This window comes from Rhipicephalus microplus, chromosome X (genome assembly GCF_043290135.1).
Source record: "Rhipicephalus microplus isolate Deutch F79 chromosome X, USDA_Rmic, whole genome shotgun sequence".
Taxonomy (NCBI): Eukaryota; Metazoa; Arthropoda; class Arachnida; order Ixodida; family Ixodidae; genus Rhipicephalus; species Rhipicephalus microplus.
In genome coordinates, this window is record NC_134710.1 from 191,178,270 (window position 1) to 191,194,233 (window position 15,964).

Consider the following 15,964-nt stretch of genomic DNA (forward strand, 5'->3'; position numbering starts at 1 on the left):
AGGCCGCATTTTTAAGTTTTTGCATACATGGATACTTCGTACCTTCTTAATTTTGTCTGAAACCTTTCTGTATCACTTTGATTTAGAATTGCTCGGTATTTTTTTTTCTCCTGGCATTGGAAGAATTATGTGTTGTGATTATCTTGTGATCAGTGTCATGATGGCCCGAAGGGGTGCTTCGAATGCAGCTCCCTCGATTCTAGCAGTGTGTGTTTCTTCGCGTTTCATGTGTGTGTCCGTGTCGTGGTGCGCGGAGTATGACATTCATCGTATAGTGACCGTGAAGGTTTGGTGTGTCGGGTGTTCTCTGCCGTGTCGTCCACGTCAGCGAAATGGTGCGCGAAAAAGAAAACGCATTGGTGGACAACCGGAACCCTGCAAGCTCTCGAACATTGAGCGTTTGTGATTTTCTTGAACATTACGAAGTAATATTCTTAAGAAGGGGGCTATGTCACAAGCGACTTCAATTTTCGGAGCATCCGCGGGCCCCATCTTCCAAGGAAGGGCGTTTTTGTGTTGGGAGACGACATCCGGCGACTATAACGACCCAGCGTGGCGCCGGCTCGTCTTCCCTGCCCCTGACCGGAAGGGGAACCGGCGGTCTCAACAGGGAAAATTACTCCCAGATGAGATGGGAGCACGTGGACGCCCCCGAGGAGGTTTGAACTGCATCGGAAGAGCAGTTGACGTACAGCCAGCAACAAGTGCGGTCGTCGGTGTCGCGAGTCTCGCGTAGGCGGCGAGCATGGAGTGACCCGTGCAACGTATTGAGACGGCTGCAATTCCGGGCACCCTCGTCGTCTACCAAGCCGGAGAGACCTTCAGCGGCACCCGTCAACTCCCCTACGTGCACCAAGAGCTGGCCTGGTCCGTATGGAACTTTTTATTGTGACCTTTTTTTTAAACTGTTAAATTGTTTTAACCAGCCTTTTTTTTTTTTAAATATTTGTAGGGTGCGCTGCGTCGCACGTTAAAATTCAAAAGCGCCACCATGAGCATTCTGTAATTATTGCCTTGTATCTCCTTTGATTCATGTCATTAGTTTAACTTTTGCATATTTGTCTTTAGCCTGTATCTGTTGTAGTGTTTTTAGCACATTTTGTTATATAGCTGTTGTTTCTATCGCGCGTATCAGTTTCCCTCCTTTGTTATTTTTGTAATCTCCTGCCTTTGCCCCTGTTTTAATTAGATGCTTGTGTATGTGTAATCAAACTCGGTGTCTGCTCTATGAGTGCGTCGGTCAGGCCCACACATCACCACACGTGCAACCCCGCACGGGTCGACCAACCCGCAAATAAATTCGAAATGTGCCACTTCGAGGCCTTTCAGGCGTCGCAGGCCGAAGCGTAAAGTGGAAGCCTGCGAGTCTGCCGCACGTCGATGTTGGATCAGCGGGGCCTCACGCGAAGTGTGTGACACATGTGGTTGCTCATAATGCCTCTTTTCCATTTTCATTTCTCTTCCAAAACTAAGCTTGATACGTTTGTGATCACTACCTAAGCTTCTAGACCCATATTCATCTATGTTCATCACCCTTAGCTGACCATACATTCTACGTGACATCATTGCGCAATCTATCGTCGACTGCAGCCTTCCAACCTCCCATGTTATCTGCCCTTCGCATTTCTCGGTGCTGATGCAAATAATTAAATCATGCCTTTCACACATATCCATTAGCATTCTGCCTGTTGGGTCAGTATATCCATCCATATCTTCTATGTGCACATTCCTATCTCCTAATATAATTACTTCACACTCTCCTCCTCGTTCGTCAATATCATTTTCTATGCGCTGCACCATTTCTTGGTTTTCCTCTGTGGCTTCTGCCCCTGTCCACAAGTATACAAAACCCAGGAGCGTCATCTGCCCTGCCACTTTCCCTTTCAGCCATAAATGTTCCCTGAGCTCCTGCTTGACCCTTTGCTAGTCTGTACTTTTATGAATGAATGCCCCTATACCACCCCCCTTTCTTCTGTTCTATTACAATATTCCCATGCGTAGTCCGGATTGTTAGGTCGTTGTTCCATGTCCCTCAGATGTGTTTCTACAAAGCGATATACCATCAGCTTCTCCTCCCTTAGCTGTTTTTATATCTCTCCCCACTTCAGCCTATTGCTGCTACCCTGCATGTTAATATACCCTATGTCTGAATTGGCCCGGCCCTCGTGGCTACGTCGATTTCTGCCCTAGACTCTACGTGTCTTAGATATTGGTGCCACTTATGAATCATATCTGCCTATACCACCTGTCAAAGAGTCCCCCTGGTTGTTTTCCTCGTCACTAGCTATCCTGGACCCCGAAGGGCCCGCGTGCCCCCCCAAAAAACTACTGCGCGTCCTGCAAGTCACCAACCCACCTCATGACCTAGCCTTCCATCAAAGTGAATGAAAACCACGTCATCTATGCACCTCTCTGTTTATTTCCACGACTTCAAAGCTTTTCTCTTAACTCATCTGCCATATATATATTTTTTTTGCGTTGACAACCGCTCTTTGCAGGTTGCCGTCATGCACCGGTACCTCCGGTATCGTGCATGTCACTACCTGTACCTGGGGGGAAATGGCGCACATGTCATCGACCCCTTTTGCCAGTGTGGTTGCTAGTCCTGAAGAATCTTCATTTAAGACATCGTTTAAACCGCCCGCAATTATTATGAGGTTTCGTCCATTAGCTTTAGTTGTGAGTTTTGCACTCGCTTGCCCTATGACTGCTTCCAGCTTACGTCCTGGGAACTGCAAGTACCAGCGGCTACTTGCAGCACCTTCAAGTGGGAGCGAAAGCAACCGCAGTTAAAAGCTGCAGAGTCACTGGAATTACTCTAAAACGCAGCCTATAGTCTTTGCACGTCATCTAGAGGCTAGCGAAACAAGTCATGGGTGATATGCAACCGGTTTTGAAATTGCAACCCTTTCCCCTTGAAAGCGATTACGCAAGAGATAGGGCCAGCGGCGTGTCGTCTGCTGCTTGTTGAGTGTGTGACAGGTTGTTTTGCTCGCCCCTGGATGGCGCGAAAATAGGCTGCGGTTAGGAGTGTGCGAACATTCGAAAGCTTCTAATATTCGTCGATTATTGCTTTTGTAATATTCACATTCGATTCGATAATCACACATTCGAAAATGTTCACGAATATTCGTTCGCACATGTCACTGTGAAGAACGCGCATTGCGGATTTCCGATAAGAGCCTCAGTAGATCATGCAGTGATTACCAAGACTTCAACGCGAGTGCGGTGATCCCTGCATGGAAATTCACGGGAGCGTGATGACGGCTACCGACGAATGCGGCGGCACGTCACCACGACAAACCTACCAACGATAAACATCTCAACTTAAATCATGCACTGCCTGCACAGCAGTACGTGTGGCTTAGCGGTTTAGCGCTGTTACGGTACATGTAAGCGTACTGACCACCCCGTCCGCTGCCGCACACGTGTACGCGGGACCACAAGTGCATACTACGTATCGCTCGTGGAAATGAAGACAACTTGCCGCCGCCGCCGCATTGGCTCGACAAAATAGTCTTCACACCTTCGCTCGGTCCCGTGCTGAGCCAGAGGAGGCGCTGGCTGAGCGAGCACGAAGCAAACAAAATATCTCTACGTAAGGGCAAACGCACGCGTATACGTTACCAGGCGCGGCGCTGATGGAGTGAGCTTAGTAGGCGATGCACTGCACGCAACTAGCTAGGGGCGCGCTCAGCCAGCGCCTTTTACACGTTCGATGATAACGTGTTTTCGCTAATGGATCGCCGTACCACGTACGATGATAACGTGTTTTCGCTAATGGATCGCCGTACCACGGCCGGGCTAGACTGCACCTGCGCGCGCTTCTTTCCAGCATGACCTACTACACTCCTGACCTGCCCAGAGAGCACCTCTTCCAGCGCCCACGTTCTAGTTCATACCTTCTGCCGCTAGGGCCGTCACCTACGAGCGGCGTGGCGCTAGGCAGCACCTGTTCGCTGTCGTCTGCTTCAGCCATCGCTGTGGCAGTGCAAATCGTTCTTATTGTGCATGAATTGTGTATGAATGTGTAAAATATGGCAAATAAAGCGATATGATTCCTCGTCAGAGTTGGCTGCATTCGTGTGGACGTTTGAAGCAGAAATAGAACCGTAAAAAAAGCACACAAAGGGTCACAGTGGCAAGCAGACGGGAACTTTTCTACAAATGAAGGAAAATTTATTATGAAAATATTTCTTGAATGAAAACGTAGTCCAACGAGATAAAAAAACTATTGTTAGGCATTCATTGTTCACACTGAATCACGATGGTTCCAGACGATACGCATACACAAATTGCAGAAGATACGCAGAAACACAGTAGGTCGTGTGCAGAAACTTGCAGACGGCAGATAGCTGCAGTAGTCAGCTCTAATAGTGGCCGCGTGCAGTTTTTTTTTTTTAGATGAGCTGACACCTCAAATGTAAGTATGGTGTATTGCTGCGTGCCATATTGCAAATCGGAACAAGGCAAACAAAGTAAAGTAAGTTTTCACGAGTTTCCTGCCACAGACATACGGGAAGAATGGATCGAGGCAATTGGAAGAAAAGGTGAGTCTTGTGTTTTTGAGAGTCGTTTCAATTCAGAACGAGTTGCAAGCTAGCAAGAAGCACCAGGGTGCTTTAGTAAACTTTATTTCCGTGTGTTATGCTAATTCACTGAGCTAAAAAACATGAAAGCTTTTTTAAAGTACCGCGGCTAATATGGCAGGCTCCACAAATAGTGCCAAGAAATTTAAATATAGCACACAAGAAAAAAGTAAATATACGAAATCTGTAAATTATGTAAAAATGCGTAGCGGTGGGTTGCGAGGGGTTCGAGCACCCTTCCCGAAGGCTGCCTCAACAAATGCCGCCGAAATCCATAAAAAAATTAATGATATGAAATATTTACGTGCTGCCTCCACAGTTTGTCTCTCTGTGTGTGTGTGTGTGTGTGTGTGTGTGTGTGTGTGTGTGTGTGTGTGTGTGTGTGTGTGTGTGTGTGTGTGTGTGTGTTAGCGATGGACAACTCTTGAACACTGGGTGTCACTGAAGTTAGCGACCGAATTTGGTCAAATGTATTTCTCATCTCAAACCTCTATCTTCCCATACAGCTTTGTTCGTTTCTGTATAAGCTTACTTAAGGTAATTAGAAACGTTACGCCGGTAACGAAATGTGGCGATTAACTGTTCACTCTATATAGGGCTGGCAGGCGGTCGGGTATAATGACATAATTGAAGTCCTTCGTGCAATGAGCCCATCGGCTCTGTGAGGGTTAAGAGACCCAGCCGGTGAAACCGAAATGAGGAACCTGGAATAATCAGCGACAGATACTCTATTTATGTGCGTGCTGCATCTGAGATTACATCATGCATGACAAAGATTCGTTTTGGAGAATGCAAAAGAACAAAAACCACTGAAGTCATCGTCGTCAACGGCGGAGTCATTGTACAGGTTAGAGGTTTGCGCTCTAAACCAAGACCAAGGCGCTCAAGTGCGCCTCGGTTTCGGCTCTGTCGTATTGGGTCGCGCTTCGTTACTGAGCAGCCATTAGGAAATTCAGCTTTGTTATGAAACCTTGTATAGCCAATGAGCTCTTCGAATAAAGGGCTTCAAGTATGCCACTGGACTCGACCACGTACCATCACTAAACATCAATCGACGAATGTAGTCATCTAAAAAGACATTTACAAAGGCTGCGAGAAAATATGAAAATGCACTAAATGGGTATACAGGTACTTCCCCAGAATAAAATCGTGGCTATGCTTTTTCTTAACCTCCCCATTTGGCTTGTTACATTTTGGAAAAATTAATTACAAAAAAGGTGTTATGGACTGTTATTTTGCAATCTTGCTAGCCATGCGTATACGCCTTTACCTTTGATGAAGGTTCAGGAAAGCATCGCTGGGAGCCCAGCGACCGGTCGAAGGTATGCAGCCTGCATTTTACCGCTGAAGATTACAGAACAGTGACGAAAAGGAAGATGTTGAAGCCCACAGCCGTGCCTTCCTTATTTCCCGCTTCTCCTGATCCACGTGGGCAAGATCCAATGCCGCGGAAAAAGCGGCTAAAACGAACGCAGGGGGAAACAACGCTGGCACCCATACAAGTAAAAATACTGTAAGTAAAACTTGAAGTCTAACACAACAACGGATAAGAATAATGTTAGCAGTATTCCCTTATGCGTTTAGCGGGACAATATATCTGTCATGCTTCGCTATTTTTTCGGCTTAACAGGGGAACGTCCAACGCAGATTCTTCTCAAGAAGAGCGAGCATCAGCGGAGCCTGGGGAAGTATATAGTTCTGAAAACCCAATTGAAACTGCACAAGAGGCCGAGTGGTTGCATTTTCCATCAAGTCAGGACAACATGGAGGACTGTAGTTCAGTTATACAAGGGGAACACCAGAAGAGGCCAGTGCGGCGCTCCATGACGTCGCAAACGTCGATCGGTTTGAAGAAGATGCGCTCCCTGGTCGCGGCAACTAAGACGTTGCGGCGGAAGTGCAGCAGGCTGAAAGAAATGAACAGTAATTTGCATTCACAGCTAGAGAAGCTAAAGAAAGATTTTTTCGAGATGAAAGCCCTCGCCGAGGCAATGGCGCTCTAACGCTGCAGGTACGCAGTTACGTCAGTGGACGAATGTTATATTAATCCTTTTATATTCGCACTTAATTTTAAATGACTCTGAACATAATAACAATTTAGGAGTAAGTCAATTCTATCAACATCACCCGTACTACGAGAGGACGTCCGGTGAGCGAAGGAATTCTCGAAACTATAAGAGATTGTAAAGGTGGCGATGCTACCCTTAAGTTCTCGCGCATCGGCTAGCAGTGACGTCATACTTTGACGGCCTCAGGTAATGTCTAAGACTGCTGTGTTAGTAGATGCAAGGTCTGAAGTAGCAAGTTTCAAAGAAATGTTCTCAGCCAATGCGGCCAAGTACACAAGGAGCGACGCAACATAAAGCGACGTGCACGTGTCGAAGATTGTTCGCCAAACTCAGAACATTAAACCTAGTCTTAATTTTTTCTGTTCTAATAGTCGTATGATCGGAACAGGAACGATAGAGAATTATCAGGTACTCATTTATCAGTCTATTAACTTAGTGTCCCTATACTTTTTTGTAAGAAACGTCAGAAAGGGGAGGATGGAAGCTTGCAGTAAAAAACCTGTGAACAGGGGTTGTTCCCATTCTTTAATCGCTGTTTACACACACACAAACACTGAAAATAATCATGAACCAACTCGCTTAATCAGTAGTTTTAGCAAAGTTGTTTCGAGGCGGCGTTTCGACAAGCAGGCTTGTTTTCTGAAAGACTGAAATACAATTATAGCCTTAAGGATGACAAGTCCGCTGTCATGATGTCTGCTCGAGAGAAACTCTGTTTATAGATTTTCTTCTTCATATAAATTTACGTGACATTTTAGTGTACGCCGATGCTGGCAATCTTTCTGGTCATACGAAGGTGTAGGCCTGACATAAGGACACGGAATAAAAGAAGGTTGGTGGGTAAGCGCGCACATGAGCAAGTGTTTAAGATACGAAGGTCGGTGTGTACCCCCTTGCGTGATTGGCGCACCCCGAGTTTATTCCTTTATCCTGCGAACAACGAGTTCAAATTTCTGTCGTCGCAAACAATTAGGGACATTGGACTGACAACTGGAAAGACAGTAATTTGCAAGCTGTGTTGTGTTGGTGCTATGGGCCGATCGGTTTATGCTCGTACAGGAAGCCACGCTTGACGCACATGTGATGTCTGCCTTATAAACTTGAGCGAGCAGCATTGCATTCAAAAAGGAAGGAATGGTTTGGAAAGTGTAAGTGAACAGTTTCCGCTAGTCCGTATGTGTGAGTCGGTGGCCGGTTACTGAACATGACGCAAGTCTGAAGTTGCGCAATTCATTAATGTAGCATAGCTGCAATTGAATGTCCACGTGGTGACATGAAACATCTATTATTGTCTTAAGAGTAAACGCATATCTTTTCTCGCGATTATGAATTGTTGAATAAGGAATGATGCCAAATGCAAGGTTTCGACAATCAGGTGCACTATTCTTTGTCAGGACAGCAACAGCCTCCTTTAGTAGCGTGTGTGTGAACGTTTGCTCACTCTCCCACAACATCTAAACTTGTCTTGACAAGGGCAAGTCCAGTACGTAAATGTCGAATTGTTGGATGCGCCGGCATTCCCTGCTCTACGATGTTTCAGCGGGTCAAGCTTCCATTCTCCCCTGCACTTCCGCTTTCTTCCAGTATGTTATCTTGCGCGTGATTTACGCATTTCAACTGCCCTTTCATCATCAGGAAATGCTGGACGAGAACGACAAGAAGGCTGAATTTTTGAAGGAGCAATTGCAATGCCTGCGTGAGAAAAATCACCGTTGGAAAGAGGTGACCATCAGGCAGGCCATAATGTGGCAAGCTAAATCACCCTGCGGGTACGAAATGTTGCGGAGGTCTGGGTGCCTCACCCTTCCAAGTCGCATGACACTGAAGCGTTACATTGGCTACTGTACTGGAGCAGTTGTTTCGTCGCTAATGAAGCAAAGGCTGCACACGGAAAGCACACACTTGTCCGAACGGGTACGTTACTTCGATCAGAATTATTTACAATATGCACGCGAATAACGAAGGAAGCAGCGCACGCGGCAGTGTTTGACTGATCAAAATACATGCTAGTATAGCCGAATGAAAAGTGATTTAAAGTGAATAAACAGGGACCAGACCTGTGGCAAGGATTACTCGAACGTAAGATGTATTGTTTAAGAGTATACGGCAGTGCGCTATGTTTGCTCTAAACCCTAATCATTTCTGTTAAATTATGGGTCATGTACGGAACAACAAAGAAGGTTATTTATATAATTAACTGTCTCCGCCGATATATAACGCATGTCTGTTAACAGTGAATTCCCCCCCCCCCCCATTTTTTTTGTTAGGAAAAAATGGGCTCTTTGATTGTGGATGAAATGTCTTTAAAGCAAGCACTGACGTACGAAAAAAAAGGAGACAAAGTCCATGGCCTAGTCGAAATGGGAGGCCTAGAAAAAGAAGTGGGCATTCAGAACGAGCTGGCCACACACCTTCTCGCCTTTGTATTTGTAGGCTTATCAACGCACTACACGTAAGTGAATCATCACTTTGTCTATCACTATACGTTTCGCTGTGACTGAAAGACTAACCCCACCTATAGATATAAAAAGAAAACGTTGTCTTTAATTAACCAATGATGTGCTATTCCGCGACCAGGGCTGAAAGTCTGGGGAGGGGCAGGGGGAGTCGTCTTCTATTTTTTAAGGAGGGCTCCCCCCCCCCTTTCCCCCGGCAAGTCAACTTTAGCATTGTGCACTTATTTGACAAGCACTCGAGATGAGCAATTGGCTCTCCTCCTCTCTCCAACGGAGTGAGATTTTAAGCCCAGCTGACACCGACGCTACAGAATACTGCTAATTTTTATCTTTTTCAGGCTACCCGTGGGATATTATTTCACGCAGTCAGTAAAAGGAGACCACCTGCATCAACTAACACTTGAAGTAATTAAGTCCATCGAAGAAGCAGGATTCCAAGTGGTCCGACTTGTAGCTGACAACCACGCTTCGAACAAAAAGATGTTCACCATGTTAGGGAATGGTCGTATGATGCCAGTTGTGCCGTAAGTTGCTAAGTATATATTTTTGCTCTCAGCTCGCATTAAGCTGTGCGCAATGCCTAGTGTAAATATTTTTTTATATGTATTCGCAGTGTGCCCTCAATGTATGCATGGATCGAATCCCAGCTGCGGCTGCTGCTTTTCCGATGGAGGCGGAAATGTTGTAGGCCCGCGTTCTCAGATTTGGGTGCACGTTAAAGAACCCCAGGTGGTCGAAATTTCCGGAGCCCTCCACTACGGCGTCTCTCAAAATCATATGGTGGTTTTGGGACGTTAAACCCCACATATCTATCAATCAATGTATGCACGCGCATGCATGCCGTGTTTGAGTGAAAAAAAAAACAAAAGACTTGGTCGCACAAAAAAAAAAGCCTGTATCAGCATCAGAGCCCCCCCCCCCCCTTCTTTTTTTTTAATCAGCGCTGCCATATAAGAAAGCCGTGTCCATAACAAGATTGCTATCAACAGTACAATCGCTGTAAATAGCCCGTCTTTACAAATCAATTGACGTTACGCGTTTGCGTAATGTATGCGCACCTGCATGCGACTGTATGAATGGGTGAGTATACTTAAAGTTTCGGAAGATTTAAGGTGTAGGTAATCTCAATAAAACACACACACAGACCTGCAGGATCATGGCATGAGTGGAGAAATTTTATAATAAGGTAATAATTAACAACGCACACGTCCTTCGAATGGCTAACATTTACATTACTTTGGTAAAAAACAGAAAACCGTATATGCAACTAATTATTCACACCGCAAACGCCGCCTTTCTCCAATTTATTTATTCATTTTTTTTTGTTGTTGTTGCAGACATCCAATGGATATGAATCGGAGGCTCTTCCTTTCTTTTGACCACTGCCACATCCTGAAAAATCTCCGCAACCAGATGTTGTCCACCAAACGCGTTCTGTTCAACAATGGGCATTACTACAGCCCCACGTATTTGAGAAAGTTGCTGGACATAACAGAAAAACAGTCGTCGTTCAAGCTTGTTCGGAACCTTACGCAGAAGCACGTTTACCCGACGAACTTCGAGAAATTAAGCGTGAAGAGGGCCGTTGAAGTGTTCTCTCCACAGGCATGTATAAGAAAAGGTGTAAACCCATTTAGCGTTAGTGTCACACACTCCCAGATTCTCTGTATTCCTTGTAGACATCACAATGCGTGACGCACACAGGTCATGCAGGAAATGCCTTTTCGTTAGCTGTAAATTATGTATGCTTCCTGCAACCTGTATTACACAAAAAAATACATCTAATTGAGCTAGAATCATGCTCGCAGTTTTCTATCAGTAGTGACGTTTATACTTCTCAAATTCTTTGGCGCGCTCGGGCAAACTTTTATGCGCTAATATTACGCCACAACTCATTTTACATCATATTACGTCAAGTGAATGTTCATGCAGAAGCAGAAAAAATTTTGCAGCTTTTCGTTCAAATGAAGCAGTACAAAAACTGCCTTTTAATAGTAATTCACCGCAAACGATACGTGAATATTCATGTTAGTTTCTGGTTTATTTGTTTGTAGAACCCAAACGGAAGCAAATGGTGAAAATGTAATTCAATACGTATATAACTGCTAACATATTTATCAGTATGGTCACATAAAAACATGCACATGAGCTGCTGCTACTGCTGCTGCTAACAGCGCATGGTTATCTGAACATACAATTTCCCTTTCTTAACGAATGTACCTGCGCGTATTGCTTACCACACAATAATTACGTATCATTAGAGCTTCTATAAATATATGTTCACTAACACAAACTCACTTAAAAGTGCACGTTATTGATGACTGCAGTGCCACTTGTAACTCGTCTCACTTGCTGTATACGAACGTCCAAGCTTAGAAACCTCTCTCTAAATAATTCCGATCATTTTTAATATGTCGCGTCTCCTTGGTTTCTAGGTGACATCGGCCTTACGATACCTCTTACAATACGGCCGCAGATTTGGCATTTTCGGGTTTGAAGACTGCCTGCCAACCATCGAGCTGATGGAAATGATATTTAAATGGTTCACCATACACAACATAAGAAATACAACCTTCCACGTAGTAAGCCGGGACCAAAACAGGATGCCGTTCAGTTCCCCAGATGATGACAGGTACATTCCATTTATCCCGCTAGGTTTCATATTTTCTACAATAAACTGCTTTATTTTCAGGTTGATATGGCTGGAGCAGGAATTTCTGCCCTTTTTCGCAGCATGGAAAGCCGCGGCACCACATAAGAGGGCATTCATATCTCTTGAAACATACGAAGCTCTCCAACTGACCACAATGTCCACAGTACAGTGCACACAATTTCTCATCCGTTCAGGTTTCCTATACGTGTTGACTGCCAAATTCTCCAGTGACCCTGTCGAAGCACTTTTTTCCACCATCAGACAGCTTCAAGGAAGCAACGATCAGACAGACGCCCGTGCTGCGCTTTCATCACTGCAGAAAGTCCTCGTGATGGGAATGATGCACTCATCACCAAGCGGCAGTACAGAGCAAACAACGTCTCCTCTTGGATCGCCCAGTGCAAGGCAGGCGTCGTGCTCCACAGCAGTAAAGCAAGCCGGACAACCTCTGGAAATGCACTCGCTAGTAAACCAGAATCAAGGGTCGTCAGGCGAGTGCGCGGCATCGACATCTGCTACTATAACCCAGACGATGCGGCCACATCTAGAAGCCCTGCAGACTTGCCGTGGTGCGCTTTTCATATCTCGTTGATTCCGTGTAATGGTGTAATGGAATGATTTACATTATTTAAAAATTATTACACACCGTCCAACAATTCCCCACTATACGATATTATGCATATATTATAAACTCTGCGCTGCTTACTGTGTTACATGCAAGCCGCGTGAGGCAGCGTTTGCGTCAGTGCACGATGTAGATGAAAACATGCTTCTCAATCAGTTATACTGTGTATGTATGTAACGATAAGTCCATGGTACAAGCAGGTACTATGGCTTACATTTAAAAATATAACATGCTTTCACCAGGCGCCCACACAACTCGACTAACCGACGTCCCTTTCCCGCAATCGGGGAAGAAATTTTCGGCGGTTTTGAATCGCTGTCATAACTGGCACACAGATGATGGCATGGCTCGTTTGCGTTCGCCTTACTCTCTTGAGATGCTGTCCCTTCCTAATCCCGTCGTCTTTCTCTTGCTTCTTCTCCTAGATTTTTTTTTATTTTTAAACGTTTCTCCCTCAGTTTTTTTTATGTTGTTGTTTATACTATTCTCCGGACTTCTTCCCTCCTGTCGTGACAAGCTATAAATCGACGCGGAAAATGTGTAAATAAATATTATTATACCTTGAAAAAGACGGGGCTCTCCCGACGCAAACGTCGGCTGAATGAACAGTTATCTTGATGATATGTGGGGTTTAACGTTCCAAAACCACCATATTATTATGAGAGACACCGTAGTGAAGGGCTCCAGAAATTTCGACCACCTGGGGTTCTTTAACGTGCGCCCAAATCTGAGAACGCGGGCCTACGGCATTTTCACCTCCATCGAAAGTGCAGCCGCCGAAGCCGGGATTCGGTCCCGCGACCTGCGGGTCAGCAGCCGAGTACCTTAGCCACTAGACCACCGCGGTGGGGCAACAGTTGTTATCTGAAAGCGCATTAACATCCATATATATATATATATATATATATATATATATATATATATATATATATATATATATATATATATATATATATATACATATATATATATATATATATATATATATATATATATATATTTCTCATATTTTGTATACGGACACGTGTCGGTTTAATCATGCATGCTTATCTATATACTGATAAAATTCTTGCACACTTTTCATTTCTACCTTCCCACAGGTGCCCCACAGCCAGGCATAAGGGCCAGCACGCTTGGCCTTATAGCGGGCTTCCTGGTGAAAGCAGCTGAGGATTGCATTACTTGCGACGACTGCATCGGCAAAATCAAGGCTCCCAGCTCATCTGGACCAGCTACTGCTGTGATATTTAATTTAGACAGGGGAGGGCTTTCATACCCAACGATCTCATTTCTTTCCTTTGTGAGCACTCTAGAAAGGGCCGCGGAAGCATTTGCGCCATTGGCCATTTCCAAAAAGAGGCCGATGGCACTTTTTGTGCAAACTGTGCTACCTGCAGTGGCCTTGAACCCTCTTTTCAGCCATAAAGGCGCTACTAGCGAGCACCGAGAAGCCATGGCGCGGCTAGTGTTGCAAAAATTTAGCCGTCCTTTCTTCTCAAACTACGTGCGGGACAAAACAGCCAAAGAAGGAAAGAGAAAGAGAATAGCCGAAAAGCCAAAATCTCGCAAGATTTTAAAAGTTTAGTTGCATGCCTCCATTGTATCATGTACGCGCCCAGAACCTTGCTAGCACATTTTATTGAACTATGACCCAAATGCACGCAGCTCTGTACGCGTACATATGTTTTTCTTTATTGCAGACACAAGCCGTCACTGTGTGCCAGCAAGTAGGATATTCTTCGAAAGTGCAGAAACTTTGTTTGAAACATCAGCTTTAACTGGCATATTGTGGCACGCATAAGTAAAGCGACAAATGTGTTTTGTTTCATTTTGAAGTGCTGTAACATTGCTCGAATCACACGCATACACTCGCCAAATTCTTTTAGCAGAAACCTTGATATCACTTTGAGGGATCTGCTTTTCATTGACAAACGAGTATAATGGCACATTTTCAGCATGTGTACGCGCCCCAACTGCGGGTGTCGCCCTTGGGCGCTATCAATCAAACATAACCACTAGTACAACAAAGGCGGTACTATTCCGCCCTAAAAATAAGTCTGTTAATGAAAACATACATTTCAAGTATGGCGATACTATTATTGAGTTAGTAAATTGTATAAAAATTCTTGGAGTTACATTTTCGAGCAATATGCTTCGAAACGATCGCATTTACAGTGTGCTGGGTCAGTTATCTCGCGTAGAGGGCACGGTGTACAGTGGCAAAACTGTTCTACTATACAAGGTAAAATTCTTACTTTATAAATGACTGTTCTGTTGGCATCTTGCTTATTGTTTCTTGGTATGAAGGACTACGACTAACACGCGCTTACAAAAACTGTACCTGATGCAAAAGACGTATATTAGAATAATTTTTTACTGGTCGTATGATGCTCGCAGAAGTGAATTGTTTCAACAGGCTGGAATACCACCCCTACATCGTCTCTACGATTTTAAGTTAGCATTGGTGGTCAGGCGTCAATTTCAAGAAAGTCGACATTATTTGTACGACCTCTCGAAACTGCAGCCAAATAATTTGTTCGAAACATGACATAAAGAAACATGGAAAATAAAAACTTCGAGAACAAACTACTCCACAGATAGGTTGTTCTACACAGTTTCTACGTTAATTGATAAATATGTGAAAGCTGGCATAGATTTCTTACTCTGTACCCGAACTCAATTGCACGATATACACATGTATAGTTTTCAAGATTTCTTTGCAGTTGCTACATTGTTATCATGGTTGCTATTTTTATTTTTAGAATTTGAACTTGATATTTTTGTAATTGTTGCTTAGATAACATTGCTAACTGTTTGCCAGTGCTGTCGTGCTAAAGGCGTCTGTGGGCCTATGTCAAGCTGCCTCTTTCGAAGAGCAGCTTTTACCTGCCGCTGTCCTTCATCAAACTATTGATGAAAAATAAAACATTATTATTATTATTATTATTATTATTATTATTATTATTATTATTATTATTATTATTATTATTATTATTATTATTATTATTATTAACTATGCTCGACAAGATGATGATAATGATGACGATAAAAACTTTATTGGGGTCGCAATGTGTTGCCCTCGATAGGCACATCACTGCCTTTACCATATCGTCTCATCGCACGGACATATAAAATCATAGAAACGCGCATCGGCCAGCGCTCCCCGTTCCAGCAGACAAACTCCCGTAGCGAAATTTGACGCACAATTTTTGTTGTGTAGGTCACAGTAAGAGTTAAAGCTTCAATTCCTGTGTCTCTCCTTGATATGCGTCCGTGGGCGTATGTGCATTATTCTCTTCTATCAATTGACTACAAGTGTAACACCTGTCCAGGGCGAGTGTCCAAGGTAAGTGCTCAACAGGGGCACTGCGTTTCACCTGACGCGTCCTAAACAACCTAAAATCAGTTTGATATTCTATTACCAATGAGTACATTATTAGTCAAAAGCTTTATGAATACTAAATTGAAGTTTTTTTAGGCTGGAATGGCAAAAACAACCATGCAGCAAGACATTTCTACGCAAATATACAGCTTTAGAAGTCAATCAACCAGTATAGCCTAACTACTAAAAT

The 15,964-nt window shown here is 44.2% G+C and overlaps 1 protein-coding gene across 1 annotated transcript in view; it reads right to left on the reverse strand.

The window, feature by feature from the left end:
• Positions 1-15,964, reverse strand: part of LOC119177330 (N(G),N(G)-dimethylarginine dimethylaminohydrolase 1) — a 111,368-nt gene that overhangs the window by 22,365 nt on the left and 73,039 nt on the right. The gene's annotated exons all lie outside the window — the stretch shown is intronic.